Here is a 22591-nt window from a genome sequence, read left to right on the forward strand (position 1 = left end):
CAGGTCAGAGGCTTATGAATATGACTCTTTTTCTTATTATTCATTTAAATCCAGATAAGTAAATACATCCATTCAGTGAAAAAAAATGCATTAACAATAAGCTATTTTCTTTCATTATTTTTATTTTGGGGGGGGGGGAATCCTTTGATATTGTGTCATATTAGGACTTAGTTCTTATTTGTTTTACACTCTGCTTGCAGCACCCAGTGGCTCCAGTGAGCACACCTAATAAATCGAGAAGGAAGTAAATGTCTGGTATAAGAAATACACTAAGTAAAACAATAAATAATTTTCTTTTTTTTTTTTTTGCGATAGATTGACTTGCCCACTTGCTTACAGTAGCAAAACATTCATAGTAGTTAAGTTTTCAACACACGGCTCTTGTCCGGAAACACACCAATGCTGCATCTTCCATCCTGTTGCAGGGTGCCATTGGTCTTCCACAGCTTAACCTACTGTTTCTGTCAGCAGGTTAATAGCTGAATTACAGATTCAAAGAGAAAATAAAATGGTACAGAACCTATGCTATTTTTATATGAATAATAGAAAAAACTGTAATAGAAAAAATTATTATTTTATAGAAAAGATTTTCCAGTTTGACAGTAATCCCAGCTCTTACAGTCTGATGGAGTGCCTGAACTTTTTTCTTTCCCTTGAATAGGCCCTTTTATAGCTTTCTTCTAGATATCTACAAGCAAGAAGGGGAGCAAAAGCTGCAGTTAATCACCTTCTGCTCTAGAGATCAGAAACGGGTCAAGTGTAACTGTCCAGTGTCTGAAACAGTAGTGTTAAATAAACAGAAATAATGTCTTTATATATGTGCATGTTGATATGGCAATATAGTTGAAAATTTTTCACAAATACAGTCGTATCTGTGAAGTACAGTAGCATAGTTCCTGCTCTGGTTTTCGTAAGACCCTTTACACAACAGTAAAACTGTCATCCTCTGGTGAAAAGCACCTGTAAAATATTTGAGTGACTATGTGACTTTTAAAGTTTCAGTCAATCTTTGCAAGAGCTTCAGCATAAATACATTTTTGTCTAAACACAAACATGAAAAGAAATACTACAGTTATTGATTGCAAAAGTGAAGCCTGCTGGTTACTATTTATTTAACAAATAACTCTGCCAAACAGAGAGCTTCTTCCTCAAAGACTTCATTATCTAACACCCCAGCTTTGCAAGTACTTTTTTTATGTGTGGTTACACACATAAGCAGTTCCTATGATTTTAGCAGTATTCCTCTAACTGCATTTACCTTCCAAAATGCCTTTTCATGGTCTGAGTTTAAGCAGATGACAAAGTCAAGGGAAGGGAAGCCTGCAAGAAAGACGAATCGGAGGGATTTGGGCAAGGCTTCCTATGTTATCACTGGAGAGAGGTAGGTGCTTCTTCAAAAGAGCTGCTCAGAGAAGCAGCTTAACTCGGGGCTTCCCAATCACCTTCCTGCAGTCTGTCCAGCTCTATTTGTTGTTTAGAAAGGCTAAGAGGATTAGCCTAGGAAAAAGCCCAAAGACAGATGCCTAAAGCACAGGTTAAAACCATTCTCCATTATTCCCAGTGTTTGCAGACCAGGAACTGAAGCGCACAAACAACTCTGTTGTGACAGCATTAAAATGTAGCTTTTTTTAGACTCTCAGTCCATTTCTCTGACTAGGCTAGAGATGTAATGTCCTACAGTAGCAAGCATGAAAGCTTCATCCCCAAGATACTTTAGAACAGAAAAGGTTCTGCTTTCTTTTTCTCCCATAGGCCAGGCATGCAAGGTGAGAGTTTATGAAACATTTCCCTTCAGCAAAAAAAATATTTCATAAAGTATACTTATGGTGGTACTCTTAGTGTTGCAGTCTAGCCCTCAAAACACTTTTTATAGCTAAGAAATACTGAAAATCAAACTGTTATGATTTAAAAAGTTACAATGTTAGGCAATTTTAATTGCTACATATTGTGGGTTTTTGCTACTTGGTCTTTAATACCATGCTAAGTTGACACACACACTCAAAGGGAATGACATATTCATCTACTAAGGTTTTTGTTGGTAAGTATCATGTTAGATTTCATTTATATACTATGTCACATACCAGCGATACAATCTTTTTAGTCTACTTGGCAAACGTATTAATGCCTTCAGTTTACAGAATTTTCTTTTTTCCTACCTCAGATGTGTCCCCAGGCACACAAAGAACATAGGTACATACCTCACTGCCACTTCATCTCTAAAATAATATATATTTGTCATTAGGCAAAAAATAAAGTCTTAGTAGTTACTAGTTTTATAAAAGTATCATTACTTCTTATGGCTTAAGTAATTATTGTAAACAATTTTGTCTTTACAATTCTTAACAATTACGTAATTTTAGCAATTGCTCATTTGTTTGGTTGAGATAAGAAAAATTATATAAGATAAAAACTTCCCTAACATACAAACATGTTTGTCTTCAAAATTTAAAAAAAAAAGCGCCTCTTTGAGGCATTTGAGAATCGTTCACATATTTGAAGACTAGCGATTCATTTCTTTTTTCCTGTTTTCAAATCCTGAGATCGCCCCTTGTAAGCATAGACTGAAAGAAAAGATCCTAACACTCAGGCTTTACAATCATTAAATTTACATTTATTTTAGCAGGATACTTGTACTGCACAGGTAAAAGAACAGAAAGATATTAGGGAGAAACTATTTAATCTGGATTAATCTCATTTAAAATGTTGCCTTATAAATTATTGGTTTCAGTACTCAGATGTTAATCCAAAGAAACCACCAATAATGATGACTGATATTTTAAATTGCTTCACGAAGCAGTATATATACTTCAAAACTGAATAAACAGGTCATCTGTCACTTCACCTAGTCATCCATCACTTGGTGATTATACTGAAGTGCCCCTCACTATGTACAATTTACCCAGTATTCCAAGATTTCAGGCAACAGGATAAAACCATTTCACAGTGTAAGGTTTTTTCCAGCTCTGAAGCAAAGACTAGGGAGTTTAATCCACTGTCAGAGACATTTGCCCTTTCAAAAAGCAATGCAATCTCTAAAACTGCAGAAATGCAGAGCAGTTGTTTCAAAACAAGATGAAGTAAGTCTATTAGTCCACTGAACGACTGCACTTAGTAGCTTTTCAGTAGCGGAAGAAAACCAGACCTAACCTACCACACAGCCAGGAGAATTTGGGCACCCGTCCATGAATCTCCTGCATTTCATCTTTTTCTCAATCTGTCACAGAGTATAGTATCATAGAGTTAATTCATTCATTTGATTTGTCTCCTTTGCTTTATTTATTAGTGCTGGACCAGGTAACCTTTTGATACTGCTTACTGAAATGAAAGGACTAGCAAATCGCTATCTTCAGTGCCCCACTTTCAAGTTCATGTTTCCTTCAACAGTCAAAAATTTCTCTGTCCTTCTGCTGAGACGATTCCTTTGTTCTAGATGATCACAGTGGTAGGATTTCGAAAAATGTCAACTCCTTGATTATAACAGAAAAAACAATGGCAAATACCTATAGATCAGTAAGCACACATATGATTGTGAAAATCATAGGTTTTCATACTAATAACAACTTTGGTAAAAACAGTAATTTTTTTAACCAGTACAGCTATATGAATCCCTATTATAGCTGCAGCTATTTCAAGAAAAATGCCTAATACATGAAGATTTTTCCCCTTACTTTAAAGGATTAAACCATTCTGCTGCAGGCATCTTTACACCCATAATACTGAATCCACACTGAGTGAATAACTGTACCCAGGGAGTATAACAAGCAAACCTTAATAACAGACTCAGCAAGATATCTCAGTCATTCTGATATCTTTTTGTGCAAGACAGGCTGAGAATGTGCAAGGAGCAAAAGCCACAAGTAATTTGTAGCATTTCACAGTTACATTAACACCTCTAATTGTAACTGACAGGGCAATTAAGGTTGAAAAACATCACAATACAGTGGCTTGTACATGATGATTGTCCCATTGAAACAACAGATCATGTACTCTATTTGTAGGAAAAGGGTTTCACTTTATTTTCCTCCATTGAAGTAGATGTCCCAGTTCATCATGCCTCATTAAAAGGTTTGTGTTGCTATAAACATGATTATTTCAAACAATCACAAGCATATAATTTAACAATTCCCTTCTCAATACAAGATTCTTTTTTTAAAAAAGGGTGTTAATTGTTATATATAATCCATTTAAATAACGAGTCTTAGAATACACACACCTGCTCCTTTGTTTTTTTTTTTTTTTTAATGAAATCCAGACAATTCCCCTCATGTGCCTGGGTTTGCCAGGTTTTGTACAGTGGTTTTCCTACCAGCCTCCCTTCCTCCCACACACATGCACAGCTCCCTATGGTGAACTATAACAAGTCAAGTTATGTCCAACATCAGCAAGCAGCTAAATTCTGTAACAACAAATTTACAGAAATTTGATTCTGTAAAAACTTAGTGCTTAGGGCCCAATATCTACAATATATCTATTTGGAGGGGAGAGAATACTTGATTAGATCTACTCTAATCCCAAGAGACTGACTGACCATTAGTAGTTAGGGTGTGTTAGGTGCAATCTTCAGGCACACCTTACAGTTGCATTTCATCTGAAAGGAATCCCGTTTATTTGCCCCAAGACTGCTCCACAGCATGAACCGAAGTGCAGCAACTGGAGATGATTGAGAGATTTTCTTCAAAAGCACACTCCTGATCCAAATTAAAATGCTAACGTAGATACATCTGTATCTGCTTCTTCAAGTAGAAAGCAGGTTGGTAACACGTCTGTAATTCAGGAGGAAAGAATTCCTCTTCAGTTTCTGCACAAATACACAGGATTTAAAATGGGTGGGATTTTTTTTTCTCCTCTGAGAACTCTCCCACATCTTAGCTGTTACCTGTTTAACTTCTCAGTTGCATCCTACTAATCATTTACTATATACATTTGTATATTAAACACAGATATAAAAATATCTGGCCATACTTTACACAGCTGTGATTATAAGCATACAGGGGAAAAACAAACCCAAAAAATTAAGCCCAAATCCCACAACCTTATGCTGTATTGCAATCTTAAAGAACATATATGAATAAAAATTATCTGAAAGCTGAATAATTATATAACCAGTTCTAGTGATTAATAAAATAGATTAATAAAATGATTGGTCTTAGAAAAATACCCAGATCTATATCCAAAGTGTGACAGAGGCCATGTTAAAGGTGAGCAGTGGATTTCAGAGTATGCTTTTTTTTTTTACCTTTCCCAAATTAAAGTCAAGACAGATAGCGCATTGAAGGAAAAAAAAAAAATCGTAATTGCAAATGTCATGGCAACATATGGGCCTTTACAGGCATGAAAAGCAAAGTGAATCCATTAAGATGCCACCAAGATGATTAGAGAGCTGGAGAACTTGACATATGAAGAAAGGCTGAATGAATTGTGTTTGTTCAGCCTGGGAAAGAGCAGGCTTAGGGGGTATCTCACCACACACTTTGTAAAGTATCTAAAACATAGGTACAGAGAAGGAGGGGATACTCTCTTCACAAGGATGCACAGTGACAGGACAAGAGACAACAGGCACAAGTTGCTAAGGGGAAATGCTGCCTGGCTATATAAAAGAAATACGCAGCCTGTGATGAATTAAACACTGGAATAGGTTGTCCAGAACATTGGTGAAATGTGTCACTGAAAATCTTAAAGACTCAACAAAGTCCTGAATAACCTAATCTATGTCCCTGACTTCTTACTGAAGTTTGGACCAGTAATTCCAGAGGTCCCTTCTCAACCCAGGCTTTTCTCTGAGCCCTGAGTAACAACAGAAGTTCTACACACAAGGTGAAAAAATGTTTGAAAAATACTATCTTTTTTTCTCTTTCGAATCCTGAACTGCAGCAGTTCATGCATGTTTTTACTTTGAAAAGGATAAATAGCAGTATACATTTGTTTGGGCCACACTACAAACAATGAGAAAAGTACTGAGGCATAGGGCTTAGATCCTCCAAAGTTTCTACCTTATCTGCTACAACTTGGTTCCATGAGTAAAAGACAGAGGTATGGTAATGTGAAGACGACTTTAAAGAAGCAGAACCTCTCATGACAAGTTTGGAAACCCTACATGAGCCATTACAGGCAGAATCAGCCTTGCCCTCCTCTCTTTTTCTCTCCCAACAAAGGCTTTGGGGGAAGAACTTGAAAAATGGAAATATCAGGTAGTGGACTAGATAAGGAGGCTTCTTTTCAGCTGAAAATGTGAGGGACAATTTTAAAAGACTTTGAGTTTCTGTTGCTTTTAATCTTTCTAAAGAAAGCACTCTTTCAGATTGTGCTTTCTAACTTGGCTTTCGTCATGGCAATGGCCTACTACAGACTTCCAAAAGAAAGAGGATTTAGCCAATACCTTCTTCCATTTGTGTTTGGTCTGCTCTGGACACCCTTGGGCTTGTGGACCAGGGCAGAGTGATGGCTACTCAGGGATTGCTTCTGCTGTGGAAGTTACTGGTCACTGCCTTCCATTTCTCTGTTCCTTAGAGTGACCAGTGTCCTTGCTTTTTTCTATACTCTAATTCACCCTTCTCTGGTGTCCTCCTTCCCTTAAATACGCCAAGTATTTCCTCATGATACACCACTTAAATATTGGTGGCTCCCAACACTTACCTACATTAGCTTTGTATAGCGATTTCAAACACTTAGATGAAAAAACTACAGAATGAGTCAGATAATTCAGTAATACAAACTGGAAACTAGTTTTGGGGTTTGGGCAATTTGTTTTGTTTTTTTTTTCCTCAAAGCTGTGAGCTGCTTGTTTAAACATAGCTAAGGCCGAATGAAGTTTGTGTTAGAAGAGATTTTAACAGCAAATGGCGTAACTTATAAGAAGTTGAAAATAATGTAATCTTTTTGTAGAATTCAAGACACTGTTGCAAATCACTGCTCTGATCCACTGCCATATTAATCAGTTTTTTCATTAATACAAATGGAGATACATTGTTGTATTAGGCTGCTATATGCCATATAAGACACTGGTCAAAATCAGCAAATATCTAGACAACAGAGGCAAATCCCAGAGGCCTTTACCTTCAGATTCCGTGCTATTGCTAGTTCACCTTTTAAATCTAAAGCAACCGAAAGCAACAAAAGCAAGCACTGTTTTCACGAAAGACCACCCACAGGTATTTCCTTGCTGAATAAAAGGCTGCCGGCCGGTGAGTAACAAGGCTTCTCTTTTTGAGCCTGCAACACTAGAATTTACAGTCTTCTCCACTGGGTGGCAACCTAGGATGCAGCAACAGAAAGAACAACTCTTTCCAGAGGACCACCAAAAAGAGAAATCCTTCACTGTTAATGTTTACTTGAAGTTTTAGTTCTGTTGATGTTGCACTTGGCAATTCTATGAGCATGCGGGAAAAAAAAAAGTTTGAACAAAGGTGACTGATATGGCCTAAGCAGATTGGATGCAGTTCAAACAAGTATTAACATAGCCCTAAAAAATCCCATTTTTTGTTTGTTTCTCTTCAGTCATAATAGGGTCATGAAATGTGAACTATAGTTGCCATTAGAAGTTTTTGAAAGTAATACTGACTTGTGGTATTTTCTCACATGCATCATGATTACAGTTCTGCAATTTTTTTAGAATGAATGATTTTAATAGTCACTTGAATTTATAGTAAGAAAATGTAAGATGCAAATAGGGAAAACAACCCAAACACTATGTTTCTGATTTGTTTAAAATGCAGAATGCAGTTGCCCTGTTAAAATTCCCTAGAACAAGAAGGACACCTTTCCAACATACTTGTAAACAGACTCACTTCATTTTCTAAAGTTATTCTGTGGCTATCAGAAGAAAAACCAGGAATAATAAAATGACAAAGTCCACTTTGTCATTGTTGTGCTATGATTAATGTGACTCCAATGAAGTGAAAATAAAGAAATGGAGTGCAAAGAAGAAAGGCTTGAAGTGGAAGACAAAGTAGAGACAAGAATATGGATATCAATGGGAAAAAGATGTGAAAAATACTGCATGAGAAAGGTGTGCAAATATGAGGTAAACTAAAAAAAGTTATTAAAAATGAGAGGAGGATGACAGATTAGAAGGAAAAAAAGAAAAAATCACACTGGTATTTTCTTCCAGAGAAATAACAGGAAATAATATATAAGTTTGAGCTCTTCATACTGTATAAAATTAAGAAGAAAAAAATTTGTATCTTTTTGTCACAGTGGGGAAGCCTGCAAAACTTCAAAACATTTCTGCTATAACTTCTGGCTCTCACTTCCCAGTTCTCAGGGACTGGTGCAAAGCAGGACATTGTGGATCCACAGTACACATGACTTGAAGTGAATGCACAAGTGTGAGTGATCATTAGATTACAGCTGTTTTATACTCATTTTTGTGCTCAATGATATCTTTTTTTTTTCTTTTTGCAAGAATAAAATGGTTCAGAAATACCCAGTATACTATAATGGAGAAGTTCAAATGGAGAAACATCTCCACTCAAGAAGCTTCACTCCCTAAGGTTAGCCAGCTGGGACTTGGAATAAAACATATGTTGCTACACTTTCTCCCTTCTCTTCCTTGGGTTCAGTCCCCCAGTTTCTGGCAATTTATAGAAAGTAGAACTATACTGTAACTTTATCAAGAGTCCTTGATGAATTATTCCATGAATTTGTCTAGCCATTCTTTGAACGCAGATACACTTTTGACGTCCACAACATCTTGGGACAGAGATTCTGTGATTTAATTATACACTATGTGAATAAGTACCTCCTTTTTTTGTTGGCTGATCAGACATCACTTATTGTTGGCAACTGTGAAGAACTACTGACTATTCACTTTTTCAAGTTTATGTGCTGGAAATCTGTTTTGGAGTTAGATCTCCAAATGTTCCAGGAAAGTGGTCTCATTTAAACAGAAAACCACGCCATAGGAGGACATATTTTTGTCACTATTACCCTGGTGTCCTTTTTTTTTTTTTCCTTGTGATGAAGAATATGCCCTAGGGTTGCTAGTTTTAACATGCTATAATACAATACTTTTAATGTGGATTCATCATGGGTTATTGTAATTTTGATTATATTGGTGCTGATTTGTTTGTTTGTTTGTTTGGAAACAAAATTTTGCAGCAGAAAGTTTATCTATTTCCCAAATTTTCTGATGTTATCAAGGTATTATAATTAGTTTGAATTCACAACAAAGACAAAGGTAAAAGCAAAAATGTATTTTAATTTTACTAAACGCAAATTTTCATAGCACAGCAATGATATTTTGAGATGGATGTGGGTAATAAAAATACCATGCCTTACTGGAAATCTGGCTTGCTTTCCAGGTGTTCCCTTCAACTACCAGCTGACCTTAAGACTTTAAATACAATTTCCCGTAGCTGGGATCTATTCATTTGACAATGTCTGTCCTCAGGCTGAGCTTCCCCAAATGGAAACTAACTTCAGGGTGAAATCTCCCCTTTTGTCATATCATCTCAGCAGATTTCAGTTGATGGATTTCATTTATTCTCCAGGTTTATCATCTCCCGCAAATTAATACAGTTAGGGAATTCATCTACCTTCACATGTCCTGAAAAGCTCCTCCCAATGGAGTGAATTTAGTTGTGTTCAACACCTAACTGCCAGAAAATCTGCCTACAGTATGTAAGTGTACCTCTTCATTGTAGGCAGACAGGTGAAGGTGAAGTAGCATTACTCCCAGATGCACACAAATTTAAATGCATAAGCTCAGAATTATTTTATACACACATATAAATGAGAAAAATGAACTTATTACACTGCCTATTTATCAGAAGATGAGCCTTCCTAGGACATGAGCTGTTCTGTGCCTAGAGAAAGAATTTGTTCTCTTCCTACAAAATGATAATCTTATGTATTCAAGGTCTATTTCATGTTTATGGAAAAGGAAATTAAAAAAAAAGGCAATGCAAATCCCAAATAGTTTAAATGCTTTCTGGAAGTGATGGAAGTATTAGAGAAAACTGCTCTTCTGAACAACAACTGTAGGATCTTTTTACATATGGCTTCTCTTCATGTATTTCACTACAATTTGTGTACACAGCTGAGACAAGAGTTTTTCTTGTCATGAGCATCTGTTTGACTCATGGTATGTTCTGTATCTATCACTGCAAACTGTTCCAATGGCGGTGTTGAAGCATCTGCCACGTAGGCTCTTTCTACAGAGGAGTTCAAAGCCTAGAGGAATGTGAAAGAAAATCAATTCAATGAGCTTCAGCTGATGTTCATAAAAACTTGTTTTTCTTTTACCTTCAGTGGTCATCTTCTGGTGACATTTACCTAAGGATGGTGCACAGTGGTGCACCTGTAACTACAGCTCCCTGAGGCACAGGGTATAAGTGACCCATTTCTCTACTTTCTGATAGTCACGAAGTATGCTTTGAATTGTCTCTATCTGTCCTCTTACGGTGCAAATGTTTTTCCATCAGACTTACACGTCCTTGAGGGCAAGATTGAGATCATCTAAGCTATGCAGCTCCTCTGTGCTGCTTGCTCCAAGTGATTACAGTGGTTAGAAACAGCCAGTCCACTAGCACTAAGTAGGACGTGTCTCTCTCCATTGACTATACAGACTCAAGAAGTCCAGATCAGATGCCTAAGTTTTGCATAGCTAAAGACGTCAGTTGAATCTCATCCCCATATACTCAAATACGGCATTATCAACATATGAATCCAAAAGAATCAACTGTATTGACTGAAACATGAGTTAAATTATTTTTCATTTTAAACCTTTTGTAGGTGTCTAAGAAAATAAATGACTTCTGGCTGTTTGACGTAACATTATTTTTCTGAAAGAAAAATATATTTCTTTACTAAGGAAGTAAAAGTACGGAAGAGGTGACAGAGTCTATCAGCTCTTGAACTGGCTGGTAAAACATTCTCCTTTGAAAAACTAATTCTCTAGATAGAAAAATATGGATTTGAAATTAAATGATTACTGCCAAGATCTCTGTGAATACAGTCTGTGCTGTCAAAAGGCTGAAGGGCAGTACTCCAGAATGAGTTTTCATTGGTTTGGATCACAGTCAAATCTTTCCTGTGCTAGAAATATATGCCGTCAAGAGCCAGTTGCCCTTATCTTGGGATTCCTGTTCAAGGAATTGAAGAAAATATAGTGATAATCGGCAAATACAGGAGGCTTTTGCTCAAAAAATAACTATAATGGTTTTTGCGGTCTCCCTCCATTAGCTGCTGCCTAGAACTCCTGTACCATTCAGTACTGCTCTTCTACTGTTCAGTACTGCAGCATGTTAACTGACCATGTTTAATACTTTTCAATGGAAAATGAAACATCCTTATATCAAAAACATGGTTTGTTAGGATTTTTTAATTAGTCTTTATTTAAACAGATTCTGTACAAGGATTTCAGGAGGCGCTGATAATATATTTTTCTTCCCTAGGTAGAATAGAACATGTTCCTTTGATGTTTGAACTGAAGGCAATAATATTAACTATCTGCCATGCTATCTTTGTAGATTCCAGAAGTATTTCATTAAACAAAAACACCCCCCAGTTTTATTAGACTGTAACATAGGATAGGCTTATTGCTTCTTCTATTACTGTTGTACTTATGTGTGATTCAGAGGTTTTAAAGACATCAGAATATGAAAGTGAGATATTAAAAGAAGGATTAGTAGGAACATACTTGTGTACAGGAACACAAGCTTCTCTCAGATATTGTTGTCATGATATTTGGAAAAAGGACAGGAACATACCAATTTTTATAACACTTTATAAGAACTGGAGACTTAAAACCTGGAGTTCTAGATTCCATAACCTCTCCTACACTGAAAATATGCTTACGAAACAGAGGGAAAATGAAAGAAAAATTTCATATTCTTTCCGTAAATACCCTAACTCTCTCCAAATCCATTCCTAATTTTATCTAGCTTTTAAAACAAAACAACTTTAAGAAATTATTCAAAACAGAAAGTTTTATACCTTATTCAAGAAAATATTTCATCTTTGACCAAAGATATGAGAAAGAGCTAGAGTGGTGCTTGGTCCTGCACAATCCTTTATACTGCTTACCCCAGTCAGCTTCATACATCACTTTGACCAGAAGATCAGCAGTAGCAAAAATTGATCAACACTGCTATATGACATTACTTGCAATATATGTGTCAACATGCCTACCTAGTTTTCTGGTGAGATATCTCAAACACTTAGGCATAATGGTTCTGGATCAGTCTCCCAGGTTTAACACTTATTGTTTAGGATATTTTGGTTTTTAATCTCAGCAGAGATACTTTGTATTAGTTGTTTAAATATATCTGAGTTTCTACATATTTTAAACTTAGATAACATAAATTCTACCGCTACCTTTAGACTGATGCCCTTTACAGCCGAGGGGGAGAAAGAAGTCCTTCTAGGAAGTTCTATCCAACTATTTAAAGACTAAATGCATTGCATCCTACAAGGGTCCATTTATCTCTTTACTGAAAAAGAGGCCAAGAAGTGCATTTCTTCAAAAAAATACCTGGAGTAGAAGAGAGTAAGAATATCACAAGTTTTAACATGGCAAGCTCTTATTAACGTAAGACATAAATTTGTTTAAAAATTAACATGACAGAAATTCAAGCCTCACACTCCTTAGGAGGAGAAGCTACATCTTATCACACAGCAATATGCTATAGTGCAATCCCTCCATCCATAGCCATGGGATTTTCTCAAATATACATAATGATTCCTAACAGTTTGAAGGAAGGTCTTGCTGGTACTCCTGGCTCTTACAAGCAGCAAAGAGGTCTCTTTTATTGTGGAAGGAAAACAGTTCATTGTGAGTTTGGATTGTGTTTTACGCTTCATATTTTCTTTCTCTACCTCATAAGTATCAAGTATGTATTTGGGAGGAATCCACACAGTCTCTTGTTGCACAAATGTAACAGTTTAATTCTGCTTCTTTGATTTGTTCTTCATATTAACTTCTCATATGAAATCTTAGGCACTAGCCGAACATGAAAACCTTTCAGATTTGGACATGGCTATTCACACTAGTGCTTGACTGGGTCATTTACTAAGCCTGCAGCATGGCATATATAAGCGTGTTCATGATGTCTTTCCATTAGTTTATGCTTCAATCTTTTTCAGAGATAGTTGTCACTGAAGCACTCATAGCAGATATGTGCTTGCCTACATGGCTAAACTCAAAACATCGCTTGGAACATATTAAAGATGCAAATGTGTTAACTGGGCTAGCAAAACATCATTAAATTTCTGTGTGGGATACTACACTTTCATACTTAAAATTCTTTCTGAATTAAAGTAGCTTCAGTTTAGTTTTTTCATTCAATGAACTAAATCAAAAATGAGCTAACATCACTGATTTCTAAATTCACAGTCTTCATTAATTCAGCTTAATTTTCCCGAGTGCCCACATGTGGACAAGTGCTAAAAAACTTTGGCCCTGAGAATGCAGAGTTAGAGTAGAAACAGAACAAAACAGTCATTTTAATGAATATAAGCCAACTTGTGCCTCCCATCATATAATTCTAATGGAATATAAGAAGAAGCTGAGCTGCTAAGGAAGATAAGAAGCCATAACTTCTATTGAAGAGAGCAGACAATACAGTATTTTGCTCGTAGACTCACAGTTGTGAATGGCAGATTAGTTTTACTTCATTAAAGAGGATATAATGGTTCTTTCAACTACAAAAGAGCAAGAAGAATTTGATTCTATTGGAAAAAATAATACTGATTTCTAGAAAAAAATAATGAGTGAACTCATTCTTTGAATACTTTAATAATATTATATGAATACCAATTTTTATCATCTGTATTATATAAATGACATTAACAAAATCAAGCTGTACACATAATAATCTACAGAATATTCACCATGATAGGACTATATAAAGCAAATTTTTTCTTATATAGAGAAAAACTTACTGCAAACTTTCACAACTAGACACATAGGAAAAATCAGTGCTTTTCACGTAAGACTCCCAACCAATTTCCAGATCTCTAAAATCACCCTGCTTGAGTATCTTAAGTCAGGTGTGAAAATGTAAAAAACAAAAAACCTCAGCATAATCTAAGTTTCAGTAGTGTATTTTCACAGTTGGTACAGGATGCTCAATGAAAATCTGACCTACAGTCTTCAGCAGATGCAACATAGCAATACGAAGGTTGAAAGGAACCTCCGTAAATGCTGCGCTGCTGAACGTCAGCAATCAGAAGTTTCCTGCCTGGACTGGTAAGCCTGCTGCGTTTATAGAGGACTGCTGTGAACATTAGAGTGAAAAAGAACCCCATAGAAGATATTTCACAACCCAAAATATTGTTTAAAAAATTCATTGAGAGCTGTTGTATTAAATTGCCGTGGCTAAAGGTGATAAATAATTTCTTCTTAGAAATATGAAATGTTTCAGAACATCACTGTGTGAAAGGGGTCTCATTGTAAAATATTGCTAAACTTATTATTTGAAAGATATCCTGTATATCAAAGTTTAATTCAGTTAGATCATATTTCTTTTATAAGAACTTCAGTGAGGCACAAATACACAAATCTTCTGTCTAGTATAATCCACTATGATTCATAGTTATTTACTTTATGTTAGGCTTATTTTTGAACTATGCAGCAAAACCTCTTGCATGAGTTTTCCTTGGTAAAAATATGAAACCTTATTATACAAAAGGGAGATGATAGATGTTTTGGGTTTTTGTCTCTGTTGTTTCATGTCATAAACTATGGTAAAGTAGTCCTGAATTCCCTAGGAAAACCTCTGAGTCATCAGATCACTAATATTAAATTCTGGAGTAAGTCTGTTTTTCTATGGCTGTGTAAAATGAAAGAACAAAACACTCCAAAATGAAGGTATGATGATGCCATAATTTGAACTCATAGAATATCCTTGGTTACTGTTCTTTCTCATGCCTATCTTTCAACAGTCTTCTGTGACTTTATAAACGCTCTTATTCATTTAACACCACTCTAATCGTGTTTTTAAATTTAAAAGTCAATACATTTTGTAAATTATTACCAGCTTAATAAAAATTAATTCACCTACTGTAAGAATCCTTCTGTTATAATCCCTGCTGTGCATGACAAATGACTCAAATGTTTCTGGGACAAACACTACAGAAAATTACATATTTGCTCAAGCAAACAAAAGGAAAAACAGATAATTTATTTTGAGGTAATCAAATGCAATACATATTTTGTTGCTTTTACATAATTAAATAAATTAGATCCTGAAGTGTCATGAGATTTATCTAAGCATACATTGAGAACTGATATTCCCATTATTAAAGCAGGAATGATTTTATTTTTATATCTCATGACAAAATATTGAATAAACCCCACAATTAATATAAAAAAGGGATCATATGCCATTTCATTTTTTCCCCTAATGTCAGACTTGGATCTCCCAAAACCAACTGAAACAGGGATCTGAATTTCAGCTTTTATATAAACTACCTAGTTTTTATACAATCTATTATCAAGCCAGTATCCTTCTTTCTGCTAATTTTTGTCTTTCTCTGGAATAAATAGTTCAGATCATATTCTCCACTATAATTCACAAAGTCATTAAACTAACCTAAAAATAATATTTAAGGTTTCTCAAAGGAAAACACAACAAAGTTACCTCCAGAAAAGCAGCAACTAGAATAATATAATTATTTTTTATTATTCAACTATCTGTTGATGCCAGAAATAGAAATGCCTTATGTTTTCTACGTTGACACAGAAAAATTTATCATAAGCCCCTCTCATTTTTCTGACAAGCAAAGTAGAATCAACAAGAAATTATTTGTGATTAGGGGGGGCAGTGGTAAAACTAATGGTGTTGCTGATTAGTCATCGAATATACCCTGATGTCAGCAGTTTTCCAAATGAAAATGTATACATTGTAATGAAAAAATCCTCCTGAATTCAGGGAGGACCTTTAGAGCTCCATGTTCTTACAGGCCAGATGACCTGATTTTTTATTACCACCCAGATGCCATATGCTGGTGACTTCGCTTCCAAGCATCCCTAAAGGGCAGCAGCAATTCAAAACAAAAATACAGATTTCAGGCATTTGGATTTAATAATTTATTTAATTTTCATTTTCTTTACAAAACATTCAGCCTACAAATATCTTTATCTACCATTTACCTCATAAGTTAAGTCAGTGGTTTAGTATCTGAAAACTTCTCATTAGCTTGCTGTGGAATGCATAAGATTTTCATAAGACTGAACATTCACAGTTCTGGGTCAGGCATTCCCAAATTTGTGGATTGTGAGGAAGCACATAGTTACAATTGGTTTTCTCTGTGCATCTGTCACAGGTCCTTGTTGGCAACAGTATATTAGGCAAAGTAGTAAAAGCCATAACAGGCTTTTCCCACATTCCAAGTTGCTCTGGCAAATCTTTTGCATAGGTGGCAAGTGGTGCCTTTGATGGCAGTTTACATTCTGCCTCATTATAAAGTGATGACAAGCTCAAATAGAAGAAAACTATGAGGAATTCATTAGATCTCCTTATACCACCATCTATCTTTTGTTGGCTAAGAACAGATTCAGGATTGTACTCTTATTTCAGAATATTTAAGAGTCAAAAGAGAAAATTCCTTTCCCCAGCCTAAAAGCTGTGCTAAAGCTAAGCATTTATTTGATGATAGATGCTTATAATCACTTTCTAACAACTCGTTCAGCAATTAAAATCAATCATGCTGTTTAACTCTTAATTTGGATACTTTAGATATGTGTTTCATATGAAACTCTTCCTTCCAAACTTGATTAGCTGTTTTTAATAATCTCTATTACTCTTGAATCCTTCAACACACATAATTTTACTGTTTTCTTCTCTCACATCTATTTTTATTTCAGTAGAATCACTGGTCTCAAGATATACAGTACATATCCTGCTCTCCTCTGTAGATTTTTAATCCATCTCTCTTCACATTCTAGCCAGGCATTCTGGACTACCAAAAATGTAAAAATATCAGTTAAATCACTTTACATTCATGAATGAGAACATTCTCAGTCTGTTCCCACAATTCCTGTTATTTTAGCTTTAATACTAAGAAGTCACTGAAATTCTAAACTGTTGCAGGCAATTCTTCCTGTATGCTTTGTCAGTGCATAACTTATTAATTGCAATTCCTCTTTTTCCATTGAACCTAATGAATCCTATAACACTAAATTCCAAGTACTTCACCGTGGCACTCAGCTATGCCTTTAAAACTGAAGTTTGAATTTCATGCCTGGCCACTGTAGTCACACAATTGGGTAAAATAGTTGAAGGGCTGAAGACTCCTCTGAGACATCCTCTCCCTCATTCTGCAGTTATGTGGACCTTGCAAGAGTAGTCTTGCTCCTGCAAACCCTGCCTGCTACCAATCTCATCTGACATGAATACAGGAATTTGGGGATTCTGATCTCAGTTTTGATAAAAGCATGAGCCTATACCATGTGACAGGCTAGATTCGAAACAATTTGTAGTTTCAGAATCCAAGGCCATATTGCCATGACATTACGATTTAAAAAAGAAAAAAAAAATGCTTAAACCAAAAAGGAAACAGCTAAAGTATATGAAATGTAAACTGTTAAGTAAGCTTTATTTTCAATAATACCTTCTTTTTCTAACCTTTCCCCATCCAGGCTTGATGATCTCTTAGATGGTATTAGAGACAACAAAGGCTATAAGATTTATCTGAGATATGATATTACAGCTGCTAAAACCTTGAACTACTTCCTTTAGAAAAATGCACAGAAAAGGAGAAAGAAGAAATGCAAAGATATTTTTTTAAAGCATATCTATCTTCAGTCTCCAGGGCTTATTGCTACTTGCAGCTTGAAACACAGATACAGCAAACACTCTTAGCAATCTCTTCAGGTCCTGATACATTCACACCAGCATTATTGAGCTTATGATGTTGCGTTCCCATGTCAGCCCCAAAATTGCAGTCATCACCAGCTATGGCACATGATTTTTAAATAGAAGGCAAAACCAGATGGATATGATGAAGAATCTCAAAACAGATAAAATCTATTTATCTTTAACTAATTTGAACAATACAGACCTTCCCCCATCTGTGCCAGGAACATTGCACAGATGAATTCACCTGTATCTTTATTTATTATTATACTAGGGGGGGGGGGGGGGGGCGGGAAGAAAAAAAGAAGACAAGAGAGTGAGTGTACAGGTTCAAGTGTTCTTCAGTATTTACAGAGAAAAGCGATGATGCCTGCTCAGGTCATTATTGCTTCTAAAATGTCACAGTATCCTGGGATCATGGCAACAGAAGTTGAGCAACACAGGATTTAGATAATCCTAGATTCAGAATCAGAGGGCTGCAGGAGATTTTAAGAGGTTATCCAATTTATCTCCATATCTCTAAGGAAAAAACGGCTTTTGCTGCATCATTTCTCAATGTCTTGCCTTGCCTGTTCTTAAACACCCTCCTTCAGGCAGACGCTGGACCCTAAAACTACCTATTTTTATCCCTTGTTGTCCTTGCCACTAAAAAGCTCTCCCTAATATTTAATCAGAATATATTTTAAATGTTTGCTATGTGGCCTAGCCATTATGGAAGCAGATAACAGATACTTTCCTTCCCCCTAGCCTGTTTGCACTTTGCATTTTCTCCTAGCAGTTTTTCTTTTCCAAGTTAAACAAATCTAATTCTTTGACTCCTTTTTTGTAAGCTGAGTTTCCTAGATTCTCGATTGATCTCATAACGCTTCTGGAAATACTCTTTGAGTATGCCACGGTTTTCCTGAAAATGCTAAAATTGGGCTCAGGCTGAGTTTCATCAAGATCATTTTGAATTGATTACCCTGGGTTTTGCATGTTACTAGTCCCTTCTAATCTGGTTTGCCTGCACAGCGGTTAGGCTCACTGCCTCCAGTCCATATTTCCAAAGCCTGACATCTTCATTTCCCTTCACAATATCCCCAAAAATACAATCACTTCCAATGGTGCTCATCTCCCATTAGATCTGTTTGCTAGTTGATTGATTCAGTGATAAATTTCAAATGTCATTTCCCAGCACAATCTGTGGGGCAGATCAGGAGCCTTTCTTGCTCAAACACAACCTCCTTGTTTCTGAATTTGCAGAATTTGTTTGTTTGAGTGTGTTTCTAAGGCCAAGTTTGACTTTCCATAAGCAAGAGAAATCTCCAGGCACCACACACCCAATGTGTGTGCTCCTCTCCTGCATGCTTGTGTCACACATGCCTTACTTTCATAGCAGGCACACAGACATGCCTAAGTACAAAAAGAGTGCCCATTTTTCCCTAGATTAACATTTCTGTAATAATAATAATAGTAAAAACCCCCTGATCTCAGTCAAAGTGCAGGAAAGATTTTTTTCCCTTTCAGTTACAAAAGAACAAATACAAACAAAATTGAACAAAGGAAATTTTGACTGAGTAAAAACACAAAATGAAGGAGAGGAAGAGGACAGATGTGAGCATCTTCATAAATGCTACTGAAGCAGGAGAATATGTACCACAATATATTTAGTGTACAAGTAGAGGTATTGAGATGTAGGAACTCATCTGCAGGTCTCAGCTCCAGTTGATAATCTAGAGCCACTCAGAGTATCCTGCTCTTCTAGTTTTAATCTGCATTCTGTACTTCTAAATGTTATCTACATGTCAGCTTTTTCAGGGAGTTAACGTTAAAATTTACAGCCAAAAATATAAAAATATATATACATATGAAAACAAAATATTCCAGTAAGGAAATTTATAAGTTAAACTAATATCAAAGGGGTCTTACTTTTAAGATACAGTGCTTTTGTCACCAATTATATCTTTAGGTTGATCCACAAATAAATAAATTGTATTAATTAAATATTTTTAGTCAAATTAAATTACTTTTAAATGACACTATGGTCTAGAATTAAGTAGAATGTTTCATTTCTGTATAAGGACTGAAGTGTCTAATCAATCAAAATCAAACAGTATAGTACATATATCAAACTGCATCATTACAGTAAGTGATGATGTGGCTGAGAGCCTCTGGGTGAGGATTAGGGAGATGGAAAACAAAGATCTTGTAGTGGGTGTCTACTACCAATTGCCCAGTCAGGATTATAGCACAGATGAGTTATTCTATAGGCAATTAGGAGAAATCTCTGGATTAGTAGCCCTTGCCCTTATGGGAGATTTCAACCAGGAATATCACATGGCTGAGATGAGCAAATCTTGGAAAGTCTTGAAGTTTGTAGGAGATAACTTCTTGTCACAGGTACTTAGCGAGCCAACGAGGAAAAATGCCCTCCTAGACTTGCTGTTTGTGAATAGAGAAGGACTAGGGGGAGATGTGATGGTAGATGACTGTCTTGGCCACGGTGATCATGAAATGGTTGAGTTTAAAATTTTCTGTGTAATGAGAAAAATGGACAGCAGAGTTGCTACCCTGGACTACAGGAGAGCAAACCTTAAGCTGTTCAGGGAGCTATTTAGCAGAGTACCCTAGGAATCTGCTTTTGAGGGCTTAGGAGTCCACAAGTGCTGGTCAGTCTTTAAGAACCACCTTTTAGAAGCACAGGAGCAGGCAATTCCACCGTGTCATAAGTCAAGGAAGCAGGGCAGAAGACCAGCTTGGCTGAATAGTGTGACAGTGTGTTTCCCCTCCCCCAACCTGACCTTTTATCTCTGGTAACCTTGCTCAAGCAATAACCACCAGTGGTGGTCCTAATGGATGCGTCTGCTTGTGATGGCTGCATCCGGCTTAAAGTGGATTCAGGAGACAGATAACAACACAATAGCCAAGGGCTAATTTGAGCAATGTGCCCACCTAACCACAGTGCTGGTCAATGTCTGACTCAAGCCAAATTTGGAAGAAACTAAAATCTGTGGTTGGTATGCAGATATGACTATGAGTCAATCATCTTACCCCCATAAATAGTGAGCAGCCCAAGAGCCCTTTGAGCTCTCCTGCATGGCAGTGGGCTGCATGACAGGATGTCCCCTTGAGTAGGGACACCTCTCAAGGTTACGCCTGCTGCAGAGATCCCTTACTCCTTGATACTGAGAGACTCCTTGCCACAGCAGATCCTCAGTAAGTGACTAATAGCTTGCTAAACTTTGTAAGCTTCGCTAAGATTAGAACATAGATTGATTGCGCATGTATATAATCCTTTAGACATAAACCGTTGACCAAGTCCAGGACTAAGTTTGGATCCAGCTGCAGCTAGACTCCACTAAGGGAAGGAGTTGAGAATGCAAGGGGGGTCCTCTCTGAATCTCGTGACTCAACAGGAAGGTCTCCCTAACAGTTTTGCCTGACCCTGTCCTCTATGCAGTAAATAATCAAGTGTAACTTGCCATCAAATCTTGTTAAACCACTGTCGCATTTACCATCAATCTTTGTTAAATCACTGTTTTATATCAATAAACATATTGCTGCTTTTCTCTTATAAGTGAAGTGCATCTCTCCATCTGTAACAAACAGGGAACTCCTCATGGAGCTCAAGAGGAAATTGTATGGTCTCTGGAAGTGAGGTCAGGCTTCACAGGAAGATTACAGAGCCATGGTTCGTATATGCAGAGAGAAGACATGAATAGCCAAAGTCCAATTAGAGTTGAAACTGGCCAGTGTTGTTTCAGATAACAAGAAGGGCTTTTTTAAGTATGTTAATAGCAAGAGGAGGTCTAAAGAAAACATTGGATCAATACTTGTTGAAGATGGTCATCTGACTAATAGAGATGAAGAAAAAGTGGAGGCATTCAAGGCGTTTTTTTGCCTCAGTTTTTAGTAATATCCTATCCTATCCTATCCTAGTATTATAGTATAAACATAGTAATAGTATAATAATATAATAACTAAATTATAATAGTACCATATAATATAATAATATAGGTTTGAAAAGATATAACATATTAATAGTAAGACTATAAGCAGTTTAAAGCAATGATACAAGAACCTTGTTCTTAGGAAATCTGTAATTACAAGATGCTAACTTCAAATTGTTACTGAAACATTTGATAGGAGTAGTATAACTCCTTTGGGGAAGGGCAGCAAAACAAAAGCCAGGAGGAAAAGTTGAGATTAAATCTCAAATATAGATATCTGAAGAAAAGATATGTCATCTTGAAAAGATTGTTGAAACCTTAGGACAAAGATTCCCAATGCGACTATCAAGGAAGTCAACCACTCATAGTACCTTGGTGCTGCTAAAGCATTGGACTACCCAAGAAGATAAAGCAAAGTAGGCCTGTAGTTGTATGCTGAAAGGGTATCCATTAAGTTTCCTTAGGTATCATTAAGCAATAAATTACAGCTCCTACCTAACTTTTTTAGAGACACCTGAAGGTGCAGGCTGTCACTGTTCCTTCTACTTGGTACCATCTCTCTCCCTCTATCTCTATATTATCTGTATTATCTATCTCTATATTAACAGCATGATCTTTATAAAAAAAAATAATTGCGATGAAGCTTTTAATATTTTGGTCTCTGCCATCACAAGGACTTCCTGCTCAGAGAAATACTTGTTTTGATGATGAGAGCCATAAAGTAAAAACAGAGATAAGCTCTCTGAAAATCCTTCTGACATCCACAAATGCTAGTGTTTTGTAAGCTGTGAAATATATTGATTCCAGAGATACACACCCAGGAGCATAGCAGTTTATTATTATCTCTTCTTTGGTATTGCTGCT

At 36.3% G+C, this 22591-nt stretch overlaps 1 protein-coding gene across 2 annotated transcripts in view; it reads right to left on the bottom strand.

The window, feature by feature from the left end:
* GPC5 (glypican 5) overlaps nt 1-22591 on the bottom strand; it is a 768836-nt gene that overhangs the window by 589837 nt on the left and 156408 nt on the right. The gene's annotated exons all lie outside the window — the stretch shown is intronic.

Source organism: Nipponia nippon, unplaced genomic scaffold, assembly GCF_047370975.1.
Source record: "Nipponia nippon isolate SJK-2023a ecotype South Korea unplaced genomic scaffold, ASM4737097v1 scaffold_2, whole genome shotgun sequence".
NCBI lineage: Eukaryota > Metazoa > Chordata > Aves > Pelecaniformes > Threskiornithidae > Nipponia > Nipponia nippon.